At 34.8% G+C, this 21,913-nt stretch overlaps 1 protein-coding gene across 6 annotated transcripts in view; it reads left to right on the forward strand.

The window, feature by feature from the left end:
* ANGPT1 (angiopoietin 1) overlaps positions 1 to 21,913 on the forward strand; it is a 257,731-nt gene that overhangs the window by 115,421 nt on the left and 120,397 nt on the right. The window contains exon 1 of one of the 6 annotated variants that reach the window (XM_047727469.1): positions 2,219 to 2,237. The exons of the other annotated variants lie outside the window; for them this stretch is intronic. The gene's annotated coding sequence lies outside the window, so the exon portion shown is untranslated. Of the gene's footprint in view, positions 1 to 2,218; positions 2,238 to 21,913 lie in introns of those variants that run through there. 6 annotated transcript variants of the gene reach the window in all.

Raw genomic sequence — 21,913 nt, forward strand, 5'->3', positions numbered from 1 at the left:
CTACTAAAAACCAGACCTCCAGCCCTAACCCCAAGCATTAGAAAAATATCAGTACCTTTCACAGGTCATGGAATGCTTGTTGGGAACTCTAATAATGTCTATGACTCTATGTAAGAGAGTGAATTGTTTCCCCCAGGATGAATGGTCTCCACAAATTGCTGTGGAGTTAAAAACGGGTCAAATGTAACTTTCTTCAAAAGACAGAAAGTCTAAATGCATCAGTGACTTCATTAAGATTCTACATTTGTTTTGTTACAGGGGGTTGAAACAAAGTCATAATTGGATTCCAACTTTGTGAATTGCAAAAAGTAGATAGGGTTTTATCCCTCAAATATAGAAAAAAAATGATGTATTTCCCATTCAAACATAGAAGTCAAATTTATTGAGATAAAATCAGTATACAATTAAATGCACATTTTAAAAATGTACTGTTTGTTGAGCTCCAACAAATGTGTCCGGTCATTTAACCACCACCACAGTCAAGATATAGAACATTTCCGTAGTCCAAAGAAGTACCCTCGTCCTCCTTTGTGGGCAGCCTCCTCTCCCCACTTAAAATCCTGGGAAGTCACTGATCTATTATAGAATGTTCACTGTCAGGTTCAAATACTAGTAATAAATACTTATAGGTAGAAAGTAAAGACATCAGCAAGCTCTGATGGAAAAAATTAGAAAATAACATGCGATTTGTGTGGAAATTTCAGGATATAATTTTTGTTGTGAACACTAATTTTTTTCTTCTACACTGTGCATGTCATGTTCAAACATTCATTGATTATCTGGTATTAGGCCCTATTCAATGAATAATAAGACTGATGCTTCCATCATAATCAAAACAATACAGTTTGGCTTAGAAATGGACAAAGAGCTCAATGGAATGAATAAAGAGACCAAAAATAGATCCACACAGATATGGGAACTTAATATAAGGCAAAAGTGGCATTTTGTTCCAATGAGAAAAAAGATCATTTATTAAGTGGACAGTTTGGCAAAACCAGAACTCCTTCTGGAAGGGAATAAAATTACCTCACACCACACATGAAATTAATTCCAAGTAGATTGAAAAAACATAAATGTAAATAATACTATTAAAATATTATAAAATGGTTTTGGAGAAGAATAGGAGTAGGGGAGATATCCATAAGAGAAATGGAAAACCCGAAGGCCACATGCTTCAAACATAGACCTATTTTTATGGCAAAAGGTGATAGAAACTAGACAAAAAAGAGATTGATTTACAAAAATTGCTTGAAAACTGATTTAAAAAATAATGAAAAGAACAGCATATCAGTAAATTTATAACTACAGTGACTCCTAAATTAAAAAGGTGTTTATCCTCATTATTAGTTAAAATAAAAATTAAAAGTACAGTAAAACATAACGTTTTTCTCCTGTTATATTGTCACAATTTTAAGGCAGAATGATACCCAATACTTTTGAGGATGTGGGAGAAGAGATATTCTAACATATTGGAGTGAACAAATTACTTCCATCATTCTGAAAAGAATTGGCGAAAGTGACATTTTATATACCATTTTGGGAATTTTTCCTACTGAAATAAATGTACCAGTAATCATATGATTATATACAAGACTGTTTTCAAGGACATTTTGTATTCATGTCTAGGGGACTAGAGAGAGGCTGAAGTTCTTTCAAGAGTAAAATAGTTGAATAAATTTCAACACATCTACATTTTAAAATATAATGTAGCTATTAAACAAATGAGTTATATTTCTCCATTGACTCAGATGGATTATCCATTGTGGTTTTCTTTTGAGAAAGTACATTGTGCAGTAATGTGTATAGTGTGACCCCACTTTTGTAAAACAGTGTGCGTATGTTTTAAAGCAAACACATATGCATATCTTTATATATATTAACTTAGAGAATGCTGTGAAGTTATGCATACCAGAATGTCAGGCTATTAACCCAGGAGTGTCAACGTGGAAGAGATGATTATTTTTAGAAAATATGTCTTTACATTATTGTACCTATTATAATAAACACGTGCATTTTTAAATTAATAAAAAAATAAGTGAGAAAATAAAAAGACTAAGTGAGACTTCTAGATGAACTGGGGCCAGAGACAGAGACACTAATTATACTGTCATATATACCGTGAAAGTTGCTCCCCAGTGCTCAGGAGACCAAGCCCACATTATGATGGGAGCCAGAGGTGTGAAGACACACATCATTTGAGGCCATAGTCATCGACAGAAATCTGCACTTGGGCTTGGGTAAGTATATTTATGAGTTAAAATAATTTCTGATTAGTAGTTAATTTTTCAATTAAATTTTCATTTCAGTGGTACCTGGTAACTCATATGCCAATTGGAAAATGTGACCATTTTAAAAAATGTTTAATGCCGGCAAATATTACAGATTAGGAATCTGAGTCAAAGGAGCTCTTTGCTAAGCTCATCTATTTTGATAGTGGAGAGAATGAAAAGCAGAGACATCAACCTCTTTCAGTGCCTTAGCTTCTCAGTCTACAAAATGGGCATAATAAATGTGCCTACCTCAGAAGGTTGTTCTAAGAGTTACATCAGTCATTATCTATAAAACATTTGAGGGGCACCTGGATGGCTCAGTTGGTTAAGCGGCTGCCTTTGGCCTGGGTCATGATCCCAGGGTCCTGGGATCGAGCCCCGCATGGGGCTCCCTGCTCAGCGGGGAGTCCTCTTCTCCCTCTCCTCTGCCTGCTACTCTGTCTACTTGTACTCTCTTTCTCTCTGTCAAATAAATAAATAAAATCTTTTAAAAAATTTTGAAATAATGCCAAATATGAGTTGCTGTTTATGTGTTCATTAAATAAATGAAAAGTAAAGACCTCTTTCTATTCTTCTGATCATTCTGCATCATTTTTTAAGCAATTCTTTGGGGATTTAATCTGGCTTCTTTTCAGGATCTTCAAACGATAGATTCTCTGATTATTTAATCTCACATCATGATTTTGGTTACCCTGCTTTGGATAGTAACAACAATACTGACCATTTTTGAACTTCCTAGAGGTGGGAAGGAGCAGATATCACTAAGTATCTTCTGTACTAAGCATAGGACAAGCTTCAGAGCATTCAGTTCGATGTTGTGACCCAAAAGTGAACTGAACTGTCAAATCAAGAAGGTTTGATCATAATGAATTAGATTCTGCTTTCCAATCATAAGTAAGTGTATGCTGTTGTTTACTGTATGGTCAGTGTTAGGTTGCAATTTGTTCAGTTTCATAAAGCTGAAGTCTGAGTTTGGCAGGTCTCTCTTCTAATAGGCATATATGTATTAAATGGGTGTGTTGATAATGGAAATAAGTTTTCTGAGCATGAGATTTAAAATAAGGAACTCTTGAAATCATTGAAGAGCAGATGACGTGGTAAAAATTATTATGGGTAGTTTACTTTATGGTGTATTTGACCTGTTGGCCTTAAAGGGAACACAGTTATTGAATGTAGGTATAAGCCTTTGAAATTTGTAATTTACAACACATTTTGAAAAGGAAGTAGGAAGCATGAGATGCTGATTTTGTACTCTAAAAGTGCTTGCTGCAACAAGATTTTTTTTTTTTTTAGAGAAACTATGTTTCAATATTTCTGGCATATAAAAATGTGCAAGAGAAGATTACAGCACCCTTACCACATTGCCTAGGTTGAAATTATTTTTAGATGAAGGGAGTAGCCACAACTATTTTCTGCAGTTCTGTTGTTTGGATTTGCTCTGTACATTTTATATATATATATATATATATATATATATATATATATATATATTCCTAATTATATTTTAAATGTTTCTAAAGCGCTACAAACCTCCTCTTTTGCACAGAGGTTTACTTTGGCAGTATGTGATTGTTTTTATTATATGTTATCCTCTGTTTGGTCTTACTGTAAGCTAAAACAGACAAAAGATGTCCAGAAAAATTAAGCCAATTCTCAAATCTGGACATGGAAGAGTCTCCAGAGAAGGATTTGCAATGGAACTAACATAGAGTAAGGATCATCTTTAATTTGCTATCCTGTCAAGGTTCTGCCACATCCATTATTATGAAGTGTAATTGCCTTATATATCAAATTTACCTCTCCCAGACCCCTGCGGAATTATTCTTTTCTTCAATTCCCAGGCTAACCTGACTTTGGATAACTGAAGTCCAATATGTTATGAATGATAGACTTATATATTCCCAAAGAAAACCAAGGACTAATGCTGGGCATTCAAACAGCATATATAAGCCTAGCCATGTTCAGAACACACCCATGAGGAAGGTAGAAGACATATTTGCACCATTTTATACATAAGAAAACTGAAGACCCAAAGTCACAGTCCCAGGTAGTGGCAAAGTCATGGTTAGAATCTCGCTCGCTAGGCATAATAATTCTTCATTTTTAAGTCACCACATTTTTATTCAGAAAATCATATTTATACTGGGCCATCATGACTATAAACTGTAGGGAATTTAAATAGTAGGCATATTTTACCTATCTGAATCCAAAGAAACTGTCTTAGTCATGTGAATGAATGTATTGCCACTCTGTGGCTGTCATTTAGACCTGTATCTGCAAATTAAATAGATACAATAAAATTATTACATAGATTACAGTAGATTACAATTAAATAGATTACAATAGAATTTTGCAGCCACATCTGAATCAATGTCTGTAATGACCTTTGAAATTGCTCTACCTGCTAATGTTTCACAGTTTCAGATCACAGAAATTAAAGATGCACTTTCTTTTTTTTTTTTCCCTTCGTTCCTGGTGTATATATCATGTCCACTCTAATTTAGCTTGTTCAGTTTTTCTGTCTGTAAAATGGGAATAATAATAGTACCAACCTCATAAAACTATCATAAACAGAATAAATGTAAGTAAAGTGCTCAATGAATATTCTCCTCCTCACTCCACTTTTTCTTCCACCTCTTCCTCTTTGTTTTTATATAACCCACCTCTTAGAGTAACACATTATAATTTTTACTTTTCCATTTTATCTCTTCCTCTTTCCCATAAAAATACTCATTTTGTACACCATTTAAAAAACTTAAAGAGGAAGTATTTATCACTCTCCATATAATCTCTATTAAATTATATAGGAACTTTCCAGTTTCTTCCTAGTACTCTACAGGAGTACTTTCTAGTACTAATATGATCCATATGAAACAGAAAGAGTTCTAGGCATGCTTCACACTCTCAACTGGTCAACTTAGGTGTACCACCAACTCCTTCCAGGACGCAGCCTCAGTCTCTTTTCAGATTAAAGAATGTGCATTAAAAATTCTGTAATAAGGGAAGCCCATTCTAGAGATTATGCTTTATAAAGTCCATTAGGATGGTACAATCAGGCAGTCTTTTTTATTCAAATGATAGTGGACTACCATGAAGCTTTGTAAAAGAAGGCTCAGAATGAATTTCTGTTTGCAAAATGGAACTTTACTCCTTTTGGGTCTATTGGTCATTAATCAAGACATTTTGTATAATATATTCTTTCAAGACCCTTGGCCAAAATTGTTGAGGTCAGCATATATTCTTCATAATTATGATTGTGATAAATTAATAATCATCTAAGAGAACCTCCTTATATGACTGGAAGTTGTTATCTGGCTATTAGCCAGGGACTCAGCTAGGTCTAATGACCAGAGAAACTATACTCAATCTTTCCATGTGGCTGCTTTCCTAGTATCCTAAGAATGAACATTTCAAGATACTCAGGTAGAAGATGTAAGTCTTCTTAAAACCTGGCTTGGAAATCCCACAGTGTCACTTCCACCACATTGTACTGGTAAAGCCAGGTCAAAAGGCCACTCCAGATTAAAGGACAAAGGGAACAGACTCCCACCTCTTGATGTTAGAAACAGCATGCACTTAAAGGGAGAGAAGGGATTAATGGAAACCATCAATGAAGGTCTGTCAAACAGTTCAACATACCCCTTTTTTAACCCCTAAATCATATCTCTTTGGAACTGTAGGTCTAGATCAGAGGTTTTGAAACCTTTTGATATCAGAGCTCTTTTACATCTTAAAAATTACTGAGGCCCAATTGTCTGCATGGGTACTATCTATTGATACTTATTACATTAGAAATTAAAATGGAGACATTTTAAAAATATGTATTTCTTTATTTTTAAAAATCACTACAGTAAACCTACTTGCTAACATAAACATAGTTCAACAAAAGCTATACTTATTAATAAAACAAAAATTTTTAGAGAAAGGAGTGACATTGTTTTACATTTTTGCAAATCTTTGTAATTGAAAACAGCTGGCTTCCCATATCTCCTTCTGCAATACGTTGTTTTTGCTGAAGTACATGAAGAAAATACAGGGCTATAGAGGTATGTTGGAAAAGGGAAGAGTATTTTAATAACCTCTTCAGATAATTATGAATATTCTTCTTTGGTACTACCCCCCCCCAACTTGTGGAAATTTCTTTAATGTTCATTCGAATGTGGAATCTAAATCCATGTTAACAATTTTTATACTATATTATATTAAAACACATTGGTCTTGCACTTTGAATAGATCTTTCATCCATATGATCTTGTAACATTAGGCATTAGCCATATGGAAGATATTGATTCATTGAATTAAACAAATCAAACATGATGTATTTCATTATAAAGTATTTAAAAATCAACTTTTAATATTAATACTTAACATGTTAGAAGAGTCTTTACATATTGGAAAGATGTCTGGCTTACAGTGGTGAACACAATGTTTTTAATACTTTTATTTTCTCTTGGAAACTTGCATTTAAAAAAAAAGAAGCAAACTTGAAGTCTGTATTTCACAACAAATACTTCTAGTTGTTTTCCTTTAATGACACATTTTATTCATTTTGAGAAATGGCTACCAGATATCCAATTCTGAATAACTATAGCTTGTCTGTCAGTCAGTCACTGAAATGAACTTGGTGCTCCATAAATAGAAAGGCAGATTCACTCTGAACATCATACAGCTTATGAGGTCTTTTCTTGGAGATGACCGTTACACTTAAGTGTGCAACATAAATATTTTATGCATACTTCTGTGTATTCATAGAGAATATTAACAATGTGTATTCAAGAATTAAGATTTAATAAAATTAATAATTTTTACTGCTTCACTGAATGCATTGAAAAGGGAAACTTCTTAAATGCAAATTTGTGGTGGTGAAAAATACCATGATAACCAATATTGATGGGTAACATTGCTTTGGTTTGCTGTGGGTCATCAGCAGTGTCATCCATATTGCTTTTGCACCAAGGACAATCTCAACATCATGAGAAAGCCCAATAACGTTTTAATATTATTATAAAAATAATTTTGACCTTGTAGACTCCTTGAAAGTGACTCAGGGAATCTTCAAGTACCTGCAGAACATGTTTTGAGAATCACTGATCCAGATCAAGTGTGAAGGGGCCATATGTCTGTTGTCACTAAAATAGAAGTGCCTCATATTGATATGAGAAATGCCACATCAAAAATTTTGGTGGAGTACTGTAGTTAGACAAAGAGAAGTCTGGAGTTTAGTTCCCTGAGCAGCAATTAGTTCCTGAATGGTATGGATTTGAACCCAGAAATTTACAAATGACGTGGATCGAAGATGTGGGACGAGTGTACAATGGAAAGAAGTAAGGATGGTTTTTAGTAAGCACCAGTGGCCCCAGCAATATATTCGCTTCTATTATTTTCTTTATATTTAAAAATATAACCACTCATTGTTGTCTTTTATCATTGTTCAGACCAAAATATAAAGATGCACAAGCAGATTTCATCAGATTTCATTCGTTATATTTTAGTGTAGTGGAAAGGGCCCTGAACCGGAAATAATGTAGGATATCTATTCTAAATTTAGCAACTCTTGCTTGGATTGACATAAATTACTCCACCTTGAAGCCTGTTTCCTACTTGAAAAATTAGGGGGTTCGGGGTAGAGGATTTCTATGTTACCTCCTATTTCCAAGTATATCTACGTATCTATGTACAGACTGTCCCTCAGACTTGAGGACTCCTAAATGTCTATCCTCTAAGGCTTAAAATGTTTTTGACCACCCAGATGTAGAGCAGAAAAAGAGCAGGAATAAATGGTGGAACAAGCAGAGAAGCAGCACTATTTTAATCAACCTAGAAACTTTTGCTAGTTTTAAAGATTAATACTCTGTAGGACATATTTTGTCTTTTGGACAAATACCTTCCATCTCCCATTCCTGTCATGCTCACAGTGTCTGTAGCCAGTTGTCATAACGTCCCCAGTCTGATGTTGAAAAATGCTACCGTTTGCTTTTGGAAATGTGATTCAGTCTTGCTGGCATGGATTCCTTTGAAAGATCCTTGACCCATTCTCAGGATGCTCTCAGTTTGCCAGAAGCAAGCAATAAAGGGGATGGGGTTTCACAAAGAGAGAGTTCAGGGGACTTCGTGAGTGTAATTCCTCTTCAGGGCTGCCCTCACATTTCTGCCAAGACCCAGCAAGGCGCCTTCATGAGGGCACCTAATCTTCTCTTTCAAAGATATCCAATTACTCAGGCTCCAAGCTATGAAGTAGAGCTTCAGCAAGCATGAAGTGGTTCCTGGGAACCTCTGGAGAAACAAACATTGACAGGTAATGTCACAGCTGCCTATCACTATCCAACTGGGTTGATCTTTGGGCAAGTTCCCGGCACACACAGTGTTGCTTTTAAGTCCTGCTGATTTGGATTCAGGTTTTTCCCTTTTAGTATTTTGCCTGAAATTTCTGTTTGACTTGGAACTCCCCAACCAGCAAATTAAATGAAATGAGCATGATAAAAAAAAGTTCATTGAAATTTACCACAGCCGTTTGAAGAAACTTCCAATAAAACCAGAAAAGAGAGCCAATGGCCATCTGCCCAGTGACATAAAACAAAAAGCTGCCCACTAGGAGATGAAATTAAAACACTAAGGAAACTAGGAACAGGAAGAATCCAACTTTTCTACAGTCTCCACTTATCTAAACTTCAGGCCTTCCCAAGAATTAGCTAAATCCATCTGGAAGAGTACTTAATACACTTCCAACTTGCTTTTCTTTTGCCAATGACAAAGTATTAAACCAACATACACATAAGCAAAACGCCTTCAACGTGAGTGACTGAATGGTGGAGTCCATTAGGGCACTCTGCCTTACACAGTGATCACTATGGTGAGTAAAACTCATTTTTAGGCACTCTGGCTCTGACCCAGGTTAGTAGAGGAGATATGTAGATAAGATGGATGTGATACAGGGTGGAAAAGATTTTTCTATCAGAATAATGATATGTCTATTTTTGAGATACGTTTTCTGTTTGATAAAATGAGAAAGGATAGGTATGCCACCAGATGAGTTGGTTAAAAAATAATCTCCCAATAGCGGGAGCTACAGTTCATAGAACATGAACTCACACTGACTGTATCTAAATCACCTATTTAAAAAAATTACCAGAAAACACACACACACACACACACACACACACACACAAATTAACAGATAAGTTCTGGAAATCTAATGTACAGCAAACAAAAGGAAATAAAAAATAAAAAAACAGTCACTTTAAGAAATGAACTAAAAAACAAAAAGGTGAATTGAGTGAAAACAAAATCAAAACAGTTAAAATGGCATCTAGTTTCTAGTGTGTGTATGTGTATGTATTTTTTCTTACATGTATAATAAATACATCTGTATATAGTAAAGTACTCTGCACATAATAAACACTCAATAAACATTTGATGACAAATAACTGGCTGATGAATATACCATATAGCCTTTAAATGCTGCTTTTTCAAATACAATCAAAAATTGAACACTTCATTACTGTATACAGACTTTAAGTCCCTGGCACATGTGTCTAATAGACTTTAGATATCTGGCATTCCCTTTCCATATTCCACCTAATTATTGCATTAACATTCTCCTAGTAATTTTTCTTAGTTATTTGTGTTTTTCTTCTCTTTTAAACCATATTTTCAAAACTAGGGTATTCCAGGGTTCTGATATTTGATGATAAATCACATTTGCTAAATTTTTTTGCAAAAAATATTCATAGTTATAAAATATGTGTGTACTTTCTTAGATTTTTGTGTGGAAGGAGTTCTTTCATCATTTTTTTTAACCAGTTTCCCTTTGGGATATCTCAAGACCCCAGCATCTGGTTAGTGGTTTCTTGGAAAGGCACATTTTTTCAATACAAAATGTTCTTTTTCTTAAAATAACAAAACAACTTAATTTGCATGCTTTTAGTAGCTTAAAAGGTTGAGTAAAATTTACTTTTCCTTAATAAATATCAGCTTTTACCTTATCATACTGCAATGCACCTATTCCAGCAATAACATGAAACTTTAGATTAAAAATATATATGCAAATTAATAATTTGGGAAGTCAATATGCAAAATATGGAAATATCTGCCATATTCAATGATAAGTTAAAGAACTGATCTGGTCCTAGAAATCTGAGTAACATAAAACACCTGTTGTGTGTAGAAGAGATAGAGTAGGTATGTGTCTAGTATCTGTGGACCTGAATTTAAACCATGATTTCATCACTTTGACTTTGAATACATTTTTTTAACTCCCTCTGAGACTCAGTTTCCTGATCTATAAAATTGGCAGACTCAGAACTCGAGCTTTTTGTAAATATTATTTATTTCAGCAAACAGTGTTATAATGCTTACTCTATATAAGCCACTCTTCTAAACACTTTCCAAATTGTAATTGATTTAATTTTCGTGTCAGGCTTCTGCAGTAAGTGCTTTTAGTTTCACTTTAAAGATGAGGAAACAAGACATTTAAACAAGGTGATTTTCACCTAGAAGGCCTTAAGTCAGTGGCATCCCCAAGGCAAATCAATTGAGCTGGTTTTTAGTAGATAATTTTAGTAGATAATTTAGTAGATAATTTTTTAGTAGATAATTTAGTAGATAGATTTTTAGTAGATAATTTAAAATTAGTAAGAAAACCAACTAAAATTTGGTCTGCATCATACCATCATCAGGCAATAACAATTTTAAACAATGTCAGTGATCAAATATCCTTGTTCTCAGGGTGGACCACTCCCATCCTTCATACCTAAGTACACATTGGCCTCAGTATTTATTTATAACATTGTTTTTATAATTAAAATAAGAAAAAGTTACAGGGGTTGGAAAATCTAACAAAAATATGAATAATTTCTAGAATTAAACATGGCCTTGAGTGAATTAATATATATATGTATGCAGTTTAGATGTACACAGACATGTGTATACATATATACATACATGTGCATACACATACACACACCTTTTTTCTCTTAGGATAACTAACATCAGTGGCATCTGAAGTTTGCTTTACACTATATATATGATATTCACTGGATATTTAAGTTTGGTAAAATTTTCAGCTGTGCTTTCCTTACCTCATACTTTCTTTTCAAAACATGTAAATAGTTTTAAAGGAAGTTGCAGGTTAAAATATGTAATTCCTAAAATAACAATAATGAAAATGACAACAACAAAAATAAGTAGCACTGCTTTCCATTATTTTTTAAATAAAAAATTCAAGGGTGTTTAAGCCGTATAAAGTGAATCTATCTCAATTCACCTTCAAACTTCATATGGAAAGTGGTATTTTATAGTGCAAATTATCAAGATTGACTGGTTACCATTACAAGTCCAGTGGATCATTTCTCAATTACCCACTTGGCCAGGCTCCTGGGTCAGTTGGGACATTGTAAGCAGCAGGGAATACCAATGTAACAGTCAATTTTGGCAACAAATACAATTTTTTAAAAAGAACAACATCAATTTTTTTAAAAAGAACAACAAAACATTGTTTTAGATGGATATACCCTCTGAGGATTAAATCAATTTAACAAAAATACTAGTTTGGGTTTACAAATATTAATCTTTGTGTCATCTTTTCTTCTGTTATCTGTTTTTATATTCTTGACAAGATTGTGTAATTGAAAGTTTTGGCCTTTGAGTCAGGATTTTTCAGGTTCAAATCTTACCTCTACCACATGTTATGTAACATTGGCTTTCACACATATGAGCTTTGGTTTCCTACTGTGGAAACAGGTTGAACAACACTTACATCACGGGGTATGCTCTTAAGGGTAATTGGATTAAATTGGTGAAGCCTAGCTTTGTCCCTGTTTATATGATCAGTGCTCAAAAATACTAGTTTCTTCCCTCACATCTTCCTACTTTTCCCCACTTCTCCAAAGATTAGAATACCTACAATAGTCCCCTGAGTAGCAGTCCTTCAATTTCTCTTCCATTGGGTTGCTATCTTTAGGAATCCCCAGATGGATTAAGTTTCAATACCTGCAGGTGAAGGCTGACCTGGCCAGCACACATAGCAGATTCATCCAGATGGGATTATAACTGGGAGTTTGTAAATTTCCTGCTGTGCTTATGCCAATGTCATGAGGCATCTGGTGAGGAAATTCAGCCTGTTCACTTCTGAACAAGGTACCCCAAAATTTCCAGTATGTTTATTATATGGTTATTTTGGAATAAATGACAAACAAAAGCTATATTTCGACATTAGAAAGATGTTGATGTATACTTAGAATTTTTTGTGTGTGCCAAAAGAAATAGAACATTCCCTTGCAAAAGTGTGTATTGAAGTGAAATGAAACAAATGCTCCTTTATTTATTTATGTAAGGCTAGACATTGGATATATTGCATCATTTAAACTTCATCCTTACACTTCATTACCCACTAAAAATGAGCCCTGCTTATAAGAATTTGTGTGGTCAGTGATAAGCTGTGCTTTGAAATTGAGTGCTGTAGATTAAACATTTGAAAGGAAAAGAGAAAGGAAGGGAGAGGAAAGAGGGAGAGAAGGAAGGGAGGGAAGGAGGGATGAAAAGAAGGAAGAAAAGAAGGGAGGAAGGGAGGGAAGGAAGGAAAGAAACGAGAGAGATGTGGGGGGAAGAGTGAGAGGAAAAGAATTGTAATTGATCTTTTGGAACACTGGAGAATAGTACTTAAAGATTGGAAATTTCCTAAACTCTAAGTTCAAAAATTGTAGAAATACATTTTTTCCCCATAATATACTAATTCACAAATCATGTGTCAATAGCTTGGAAATAAACTTTTTGGCTGTTATAACAGACTTCTTAAAATTTTGCCATTTAGTGAGGACCCAAAGTCAGATTTGAAAGCCTGTATCCTCAGATTTTCCATTTTTCCGTGGGATGAAATTCAGATTTCTTTTAGCCCAACACTAATTACCCTCCACAGTTTGTGTCCTTCTCTTTGTTTCTTTCTACTCTTCCTTTTCCCCCTTTATTTTACCGTCTGTACTTTAGAGCTAGTATTATAAAGTAATTAATAACATGACATGTAGGTAGCCCTACATGTTTAGCACTTCAACTTACAGCAGTTTGCATTCTATGCAGTTTTTATAGTCATTAATTTAATTTTTTTCATCGTGGTAAGTGCACTTTTTAATCCCAATTCCGATTTCCCTAACCCCACCCTGCCCCACCTACCTCACCTCTGATAATCATGTTTGTTCTCTATAGTTAAGAGTTTGTTTCTGGTCTCTTTCTCCCTTTCCCCTGCCTCTCTTTTTTCCCTTTGCTCATTTGTTTCTTAATGTGATCATATGGTGTTTGTCTTTGTCTCTAGCTCCATCCACGCTATTGCTAATGACAAGATTTCATTCTTTTTTTTTTTTTATGGCTGAATAATGTTCCAATATATGTGTACACTACATCTTCTTCTTTATCCATTCATCTATTGATGGACACGTTTGGTCTGCTTCCATAGTTTGTCTACTGTAAATAATACTGCAACAAATATAGAGGTGCATGTTATCTCTTTGGATTAGTATTTTTGTATTTTGGGGGTAAATACCCAGGACAGTGATTGCTTCATTACAGGGTAGCTCTATTTTTTTTAAAGATTTTATTTATTTATTTGAGAGAGAGAGAACACAAGCAGGGACAGAGGGAGAGGGAGAAACAGCCTCCCTGCTCAGCAGAGACTAGATCCCAGGAACCTTGGATCATGACCTTAACAGACTGAGCCACCCAGGCGCCCCTAGGGTAGTTCTCTTTTAAATTTTCTTTAAGATCCTCCATAGTGCTTTGCACAGTGGCTGTATACCAATTTGCATTCCCACCAACAGTGCATGAGGGTTCCTTTTTCTTCACATCCTTGTCAGCACTTGCTGTTTCTTGTATTTTTGATTTAAGCCATTCTGACAGGTGTGAGGTGATAGCTCATTGTGGTTTTGCTTTACATTTCCCTGATGTTGAGTGATGTTGAGCATCTTTTCAAGTACCTACTACTAATTATATGTCTTCTTTGAAAAATGTCTATTAAATTCCTCTACCCATCTCTTAATTGGGTTACTTGTTTTTTGGATATTGAGTTTTATAATTTCTTTCTATATTTTGAATACTAACCCTTTATTGGATAGGTTATTTCCAAATATCTTCTCCCATTCAATAGGTTGCCTTTAAGTCCTGTTGATTATTTCCTTTGTTGTGCAGAAACTTTTTATTTTGAAATAGTCCCAGTAGTTTATTTTTGCTTTTATTTCCCTTGCCTCAGGAAACGTATCTAGAAAAATGTTGCTATGCCCAATGTCAGAGAGATCATTATTTTGCTCTCTTCTAGGATTTTTATGATTTCAGGTCTCACATTTAGGTCTTTAATCCAGTTTGAGTTTATTTTTATGGTTGGTGAAAGTGGTCTGGTTTCATTCTTTTGCATATGGCTGTCCAGTTTTGCCAACACCATCTGTTGAAGAGACTGTCTTTTTCCTGTTGTGTATTCATGCCTCCTTTGTTGAAGATTATTTGACTATATAAGTGTGGGTCTATTTCTGGGTTTTCTGTTCTATTCCACTCATTTATGTGTTTATTTTTTATGCCAATATAAATAATTTTAATTACTACAGCTTTGAAATATAACCTGAAGTTAGGATTTGTGATGCCTCTGGCTTTCCTTTTTCAAGATTGCTTTGGTTGCTTGGGTCTTTTGTGGTTCTGTACAAATTTTAGGTTTGTTTGAGCTCTGCAAAAAATTCTGGTCGTATTTTGATAAGGATTACATTAAATGTGTAGATTGCTTTATGTAATATAGATATTTTAACAATATTTGTTCTTCCAATCCATGAGTATGGAATGTCTTCCCATTTTTTTACATCTTCTTTAATTTCTCTTGTCAGTGTTTTATAGTTTTCAGAGTACAGATTTTTCACCTGTTTGGTTAAGTTTATTCAGATATTTTATCCTTTTTGGTATAATTTTAAATGGAATTGTTTTTTCGTGTGTAACTGTTTTCTTAATTTCACTTTCTGCTGGTTCATTATTAGTGTATAGGAATGCAGTAGATTTATGTACCTTGATTTTATATCCTGTAACTTTACTGAATTAGTTTAACAGTTCTATTTTTCGGAGGAGTCTTTAGAGTTTTCTATATCTAATCTCATGTCATCTGCATATAGTGAGAGTTTTACCTCATCCTTATCAATGTGCATGCCTTTTATTTCTTTATGTTGTCTAATTGCTGTGGCTAGGACTTCCCATACTACACTGAATGAAAGTGGTGAGAGTGGACATCCTTGTCTTGTTCCTGACCTAAGGGGGAAAACTCTGTTTTTCACAGTGAGTATGATGTTGGCTGTGGGTTTTTCATATAAGCCCTTTATTATGTTGGGATATGTTCCCCTGTAGACTTACTTTGCAGAGGGTTTTTATCATGAATGGATGTTGTACTTTGTCAAATGCTTTTCCTTCATCTATTGAAATGATCACATGGCTTTTAGTCTTTCTCTTATTGATGTGACATATCACATTGATTGTTTTGTGAATATTGAACCACTCTTACATCCTAGGAATAAATCCCATTTCATATGATTTTTTAACTCTGTTGTTGGATTCATTTTGCTAGTATTTTGTTAAGGAATTTTGCATCTATATTCATAGAGATACTAGCCTATAGTTTTCTTTTTTATATAGTATCTTTACCTGATGTTAGTATCTGGGTGACACTGGCCTTATAGAATGAATTAGGAAGGTTTCCTTTCTCTTGTATTTTTTTTGAATAGTTTGAGAAGAATGGACATTAACTCTTCCTTAAATGTTTAGTAGAATTCACCTGTGGAGCTGTCTGATGCTGGACTTTTGATTATGAGGAGGTTTTTATTACTGATTCATTTTCATTGGTGGCAATTAGTCTGTTCAAATTTTCTATTTCTTCCTGCTTTAGTTTTGGTAGGTTTTATATTTCTAGGAATTCATCCATGTCTTCTAAGTTTTCCAATTTGTTGGCATATAGGTCTTCATAATATTCTGTTACAATTTGTATTTCTGTGGTGTCAGTTATTTATCCTCTTTCACTCGTAATTTTGTTTTGGGGAGTTCTCTCTCTCTCTCTCTCTCTCTTTTTTTTTTTTTTTTTTTTTTTGAGTCTTGATAAAGGTTTATCAATTTTGTTGATCTTTTCACAGAACCAGCTCCTATTTTTACTGATCTTTTATATTGGGGTTTTTTAAAAAAATTCTATTTCCGTTATTTCTGCTCTAATCTTCATTATTTCCTTCCTTTTGCTGGGTTCGAGTTTGGTTTGTTCTTTATCTACCTCCTTTGGGTGTAAGGTTAGGTGGTTTGAGATTTTTCTTGCTTCTTGAGGTAAGCCTATATTGCTATAAACTTTCCTCTTAGAATGGCTTTTGCTGCATCCCAAAGATTTTGGATCATTGTGTTGTTCTTTTCATTTGTTTTCTGTATTTTTTTGTTTCTTTTTTGATTTCTTGGTTGATCCATTCATTGTTTAATAGTGTGTTATTTAACTTTAATGTATCTGTGATCTTTCCAGATATTTTCCTGTGGTTAATTTCTAATTCCATAGCATTGTGTTCAGAAAAGATGGTATGACTTTGATCTTCTTGAATTTGTTGAGGCTTGTTTTGTGGCCTAATATGTGATCTGTTCTGGAGAATGTTCCCTGTGCACTTGAAAATAATGTGTTTTCTGCTGCTTTAGGGTGAAATGTTCTGAATATGTCTATTAAATCCCTACAGTCCAGTGTGTCATTCAGAGCCACTATTTTCTTGTTGATTTTCTTGTTGGATGATCTGCCCATTGATGTAAGTGGGGTGCTGTTAAAGTCCCCTACTATTATTGTATTACTATCAATTTTTTTTTAATGTTTGTTATTAACTGTTTTATGTATTTGGGTACTCCTATGTTGGGTGTATAAATATTTACAAGTATTATATTCCCTTGTTGGATTATCCCCTCAATTATTATATAGTGACCTTCTTTGTCTCTTGTTAACAGTCTTTGTTTTAAAGTCTATTTTGGCTTTGGACTAGGCAAAAGATGGATTTAAGCATTTCTTACTCCCATAGCTACATATCATCTGATGCCCAGTTTCTACCAGAATTTCTAACTTCCTTTTTGGAGTCCGAGTGTCAGGTTGGGAAATGCACGTCAATTATTTGGCCTATAGACATGAGCTTCCCTTTTCTCTGATAGCGTTGTTAAAAAGGAAAAATTTCACCTCATTAGATGAAAGGCCATTTGGGACCTTTAATAGTCCAGAAGTGACCACCACTAACCTATCTAGTGTGTCTGAGAACATTGGAAAACACCCCAGTCCTGCACCATGCGCACCAAAGTTTACACAGCTAAACGTGGATTGATTTTGGCCCCCACCCACACCAATGGCTGAGTGCCCCTGGGCATGACAGAACCTGACCAACTACTGTGGTGACCTCGGCCAGAATATACAGTGCATGTGAGCATGTTGGCTTAATTTGTTTGTCTTTTTTAAAAAGTATATTTCCTCCTGAGAACTGCCATTGTGTAAATTATAATTAAATGCAAATATTATACTTTATAATCTTATAATAATTTCCTGATAAATATACCTGATAATCTAGTCTGTAGCGTCATATTACAGTCTATTGCAGTTGGCTCTCTTGGTCTCTTTTTTGCTTTCCACAACTATATCTGATCACACTTTTAGGATGGAAATCATCTGGTCTTAATCCTTTCAATAAAAAAAAAGGCTGGCAAATTTCTTTTATGAGTAAACAGAAAGGGTTTTATAAGGCAGCATATATAAAAAAGGAAACATTAATCCTAACCCTTCACTTTCTTAAATAGGAATTAAGGTCAGTATTCTTAAAGCAGCCAACTGAAGTGGTGCTAAGTTCAGAAATTCTTTGGAAAGAGAACCAAACAGCTGAATTTCAGTAGAAAAAAAGGCATTTCAGGAGTTGGGTGCTAAGCACTGGTGGTGTCTTTCCAAGTCATTTCTCTTTAACTAGGTCATCTCTTTTAAAAGAATGAGAGACAATAAAAAAATAATCACTATGCTCATCTATTTCTTTATTCTTTTTTTTTAAAGATTTTATTTTTTTATTTGACAGACAGAGATCACAAGTAGGCAGAGAGCAGGCAGAGAGAGAGAGAGGGGGAAGCAGGCTCCCTGCTGAGCAGAGAGCCCAATGTGGGGCTCAATCCCAGGACCCTGGGATCATGACCTGAGCTGAAGGCAGAGGCTTTAACACACTGAGCCACCCAGGCACCTCTATTTCTTTATTCTTAATTAAGTCCTTCTACCACATTATAAGACACAGTAAATCAGATTTTCTCCAAAATCAGATATTCTCCGAAAATCTAGGCTGTTTCCTAAGGAAAAGTGAGGCATTTAGAGAAATCTAACAAATCTTTCAGTCCATCAGAAATTAATGATGCACTAAAGAATATATTTAAGAGCCTCTGGAAAAGAAAGCTTCCATCAGAGTAGAACATATCAAACTTTTTTTTCAGATTCAAGTGGTAAATAGTAATTTGTTGGAGAAGAATTGCTTCCATGAACTATCTCTTGTGAACAACATCATTTCACCCCTTAAATCTGTGTCTCATTTCATCTTCCAAAACAGCAAACATAATTATACTCAGACACAGCGTCACTGTATCTGCTGTCCAGTTCCCACAGTGGTCAATTGTCTATTTTTCATGTTCTAGCATATTTCAGAATTCAACCTCTGGATTTTAAATATGATGTTGTGACTTACAGACACATTGGCAAAAAGACAGTGTTCCTTTAAAATTCAGATACTTTCTGCAGATGCAGTTTCCTATTCATGAAGAAAATCTATTTTGTACTTGACTAAAAATAGTGTTGAAGTTAATTCCCACTTAAGAGAGTAGGGAATTGAGATACTGAAAAGAATAGTTAGGAAATGGAAAAGGATTTACGCTCTGTCAAAGAGGCCATTTTTAGCACCTTATCACAGCAACAGCAGAAGCACTTTGTAAATTTAGTTTGGACAGCATTGGGATTATCACTTTTTCTATCTAAGACAAACTTTAGTATGCATTCACATTACCATATGTATAAATATTGCCAACATTTTAGCATTACAATAAGGTAATTCACATTGAAATCACATGATAGTTTATAAAGCCTTTGCAATACTTTGGTATTATCCCCATATTAAAGATGAGGAAACCTGCGCCTGGGTGGCTCAGTTGGTTGAGCGACTGCCTTCCTCTAGGGTCATGATCCCGGAGTACTGGGATCTGGTCTTGCCATCGGGCTCCCAGCTCCACGGGGAGTCTGCTTCTTCCTCTGACCTTCTCCTCTCTCATGCTCTCTCACTGTCTCTCAAATAAATAAAATCTTTTTTTTTTTTTTTAAAGATGAGGAAACTGAGGCCGAAAAATTGAGCCTTAGCCCTGGGTCATGCAAATACTTGGCAGGGTTCACAGTTCAAGCCCATGTCTTTTGGTTGGTGCCCCAAAGTATGTATATATAACACAGGACCACAGAGAAAATTTGTAGTGTTGGTGAGCTGCTAACCAGATGAAAGTATCTTTTGTTGTTTCCACCTCACTGAAGGGCAGTTGAGGGTCAGAGACTTGGATTCTAATCCTTACAGAATGACTGAATCTCTGTGAGGCCTTCTTTTCTCTGGGCCCTCATCTTTAAAGAGAGGACATTTCAGGAGAGACAGCCTTGACACTTTCCAGATCTTGCAGTGTGTGAATGTCTGTTTGTGTTCTGTAAATATGGCCAAATTTCAGTTATCAGATAAGTTAAATAATAGAATTAAAAAGTTTAAATAAAATTAGTTGTTTCAATATCTGCCTTTTACTCAAGAATGTGGGATAAGAATTAGACAAACACATTTGGCTTTATGGTATGATTGCAATTTTAGAAGTACTGGGAGAGTGGTCAACTCCTGAATAAGCCCACAGCATTTCCGGAAATTATTTTCTTATATCCCCTTAGTAAACTCACATGCATACTTGCTCAAAAACATAGCAATTATTTTTATTAGTGGTTCTCAACTGGGCATGATCTTGGCAACATTTGGCAATGTCTGGAGACATTTTTGATTGTCACAGCTGGAATGGTACTAGCATCTAGTCAGCCATGCTGCTAGAGATCCTATAATTTACAGGATGCTCTCCTAAAAACTCATACACAACAAAATGTTATGCTGCCCTCAATGTGAACAGTACTAAAGTTGAAAAATTATATTCAAAATTATAGGTAATTGAATCACAATTCTATCATCATAAAACAAGTTAATTTTTTTTTTCTAAGAATTTCAGTTTTGGTCCATATGACATAGGTAAGATAGATGTATTTTCAGTTACAAAATCTTCATTCAGTTTATAATGATCCCTGTAATCCCAAAAGGCAGGATTTAATTGAGTAGACAAGTATCATTTAAAAAATTTGAATAACCTAAAGAGTGGTAAGTTGGAAATCATTCATTCATCCTTTTGTGTAAATTAATGCAATGAGAAGTTATTGTGAGGAAAAGCAGACCTGGGTGAATACTGTAGTAGAAGGGGTTAGGAAGCTGGAAGGTAGCATGAGAATCCTAGGCACTAGAGGGAGAGGTAAGAAGAATAATGGTACCCACTTTGTCTACTTTTCAAATTTCAGAATAGCCCCACCATAAGCTACAAATAGTAATAGAACTCAAAATATGTGAATTTCAGTTCTTTTTTTCTAATTCAGCTTTAAATGAGACGCGCCAGTGATTTTTTAAATAATCAGTGATTGGAAAGAATAAAGAGGATGCCAATTAATAAATTGGCTGACATTGTTATATTAACTTGGGATTTAGAAATCTCAGTGATTAATAAATTATATCACTAGCTTTTATTCTAGACTGTATAGTTTGCCTTTAAAACATAATAATGAACTATTTCCTACACCATTCGTGATTTAGTTTATTTACTTAATTTTTGCAATTTGAGTATCTCGTTACGTTTGGACTGCTTCTTTTGGTATTAGAATTCTTATATAATGTAGGTAGACAAAAACTCTGTTGAGATAGTATCCTGTAAAGTTTAAGCTCTGTTGTATTAATTATTGTTGCTTAACAAATTAGGCCAAAATTTAGTACCTTAAAATATCAAACATCTGGGGTGCCTGGGTAACTCAGTGGGTTAAGGCCTCTGCCTTCGGCTCAAGTCATGGTCTCAGGGTCCTGGGATTGAGCCCCACATCGGACTCTCTGCTCAGCGGGGAACCTGCTTCCTCCTCTCTCTCTGCCTGCCTCTCTGCCTACTTGTGATCTTTGTCTGTCAAAAAAAATAAGTAAAAATCTTTAAAAAATTATCAAACATTTATCATGTCATGTAGTTTCTGAGAATCAAGGATCTGGGGACATCTTAGCTGGGTGGTTCTGGCCCTGGGTTCTTTGTGAGGGTACAGTCAAACTATTGGCTGGGCCCATGGTTTCCAAATACCTGACTGCAGCTGGAGAATCCATTCCAAGGTCATTCATTTGGCTGTTAGTCAAAGTCCTCAGAGCCTCATCATGTGGCCCTTTGCATGAGACTGCTTATATCTATGGCTTCCCCCAGAGTGATGAGAGAGAGAAAGTAAGAGAAGCGGTAGTGTCTTTTATCGAAGTGACATATCTCTTCTACTATATTCTTTTGGGAACACAGACAACTCCAATAGAATGCAGGATGGG

This window comes from Lutra lutra, chromosome 4, assembly GCF_902655055.1.
Source record: "Lutra lutra chromosome 4, mLutLut1.2, whole genome shotgun sequence".
Taxonomy (NCBI): Eukaryota; Metazoa; Chordata; class Mammalia; order Carnivora; family Mustelidae; genus Lutra; species Lutra lutra.